Raw genomic sequence first — 1,979 nt, forward strand, 5'->3', positions numbered from 1 at the left:
TTTTACCCAGGCTGGTCTCTAATCCCTGGGCTCAAGCTATTCTCCTGCCTCTGCCTCCCAAAGTGCTGGGATTACAGGCATGAGCCACTGTGCTGAGGCCTTATCATTATTATGTCCACTTTAAAGAGAGAGAAACTGAGGACAAGAGAGGGGACAGGACTCAAAGCCAGTCACTGTTAGAAATGGGACCTGATCCTAGACCTAACCCACCTCTCCCCATGTCCAGGCCTCACTTGCCCCGATGGCGCAGGTACCAGGGGAGGTGGACAACATGGAGGGCCTGCCTGCCCCTAACAACAACAACCCTGCCGCCCGCTGGGAGAGTCCGGATCGGGGCTGGGAGCGGGAGCAGCTGGCCGCCTCCACCGCAGCCGCCTCGCTCTTTGAGTGTTCCCGGATCAAGGCCTTGGCAGGTACCTGGGGGAGGGCTGGGGTGGGATGAGGAGGAGGGGGAAGGGGGAAAGGTACCTGACAACTTTGGTGGCTGGGAGGGTGGGAAGAGAGACCAACCCTGTCCAATAGAACTTTCCATGGCGGTGGAAATAGTCTATATCCGTGATGTCCAATATAATAATCACTAGTCTGTGTGGCTTTTGAGCACTTGAAATGTTGTTAGTGCTATGTGACAGACTGAGTTTTAAATTTTGTTTGGTTTTAACCGAATTTACTTTTATAATTTTCGAGACGGAGTCTTGCTCTGTTGCCCAGGCTGGGGTGCCGTGGTGTGATCTTGGTTCACTGCGATCTCCACCTCACTGCTCAAGCCATCTTCCCACCTCGGCCTCCCGAATAGCTGGGACTACAGGTGCGCACCACCATACCCAGCTAATTTTCTTGTTGTATTTTTAGCAGAGACAGGGTTTCACTGTGTTTGCCAGGCTGGTCTCAAACTTCTGACCTTAAGTGATCCACCTGCCTTGGCCTCCCAAAGTGCTGGGATTTCAGGCGTGAGCCGCTGCATCGGGCCCAATTTTAATTAAATTTAAATAGCCACATGTGGCTTGTACTGCTGTATGGGGGCAGTGGAACCTTAGAAACTTAGAAATGTACAGTCCCAGAACGGTGGGACTTTGTAAGCATATTCCCTTAGAATCCCGAAATGCAAAAAAAAAAAAAAAAAAAAGGAGGGGGGGGGGGGGGGGGTTGGGGTCTGAGAAAAAAAAAAAAAAGAATCCTGAAATGCAGAGCCATCAGATCCTAGGTCCTTGAAATGTGGTACTCAGAGATTCTTAGACCTTTCGAACTGAAGACCTTTGGCCAGGCACAGTGGCTCACACCTGTAATCCCAGCACTTTGAGAGGCAGAGGTGGACAGATCGCTTGAGCTCAAGAGTTTGAGACCAGCTTGGCCAACATAGTGAAACCCTGTCTCTACTAAAAATACAAAAAAACTTAGCTGGGTATTGTGGCGTGCATCTGTAGTCCCAGCTATTCGGGAGGCTGAGGCAGGAGAATCACTTGAACCCAGGAGATGGAGGTTACAGTGAACTGAGATTGCGCCATTTCACTCCAGCCTAAGCGACAAGAGCGAAACTCCATCTCAAAAAAAAAATTTATTTTGGTAAGATGGGGTCTTGTTATGTTGCCCAGGCTAGTCTGGAACTCCTGGGCTCAAACGGTCCACCCACCTCAGTCTCTCAAAGTGGTTTGATTACAGCGGTGAGCCACAGTGCCCAGAAGTCACCCTATTGTGATGTATCAGAACACTATTAGCAAAGATCAGAGAACTTTATGGTTATAGAAAGACCTTAGACCTTCAGAATTGTAGACCCTTGAACCTTAGTACTTAGTATTCAAAGGGGTTGGAACCTTAGAAGTGTTTAATCATCAGCATTAAAGCTGACAAAGACCCTGAGGAGCCTCAAAGATATGTAACTTCATAATCAGAAGCCTTTAAAACATGACACCCCAGCACCTTTACCCTTCGGACGTTAGCATCTTAGAAACACGGAGTGCTAGAATCATAAAATATAGATGATC

This window comes from Sapajus apella, unplaced genomic scaffold (assembly GCF_009761245.1).
Source record: "Sapajus apella isolate SASKATOON/1434 unplaced genomic scaffold, GSC_monkey_1.0 scaffold3339, whole genome shotgun sequence".
NCBI lineage: Eukaryota > Metazoa > Chordata > Mammalia > Primates > Cebidae > Sapajus > Sapajus apella.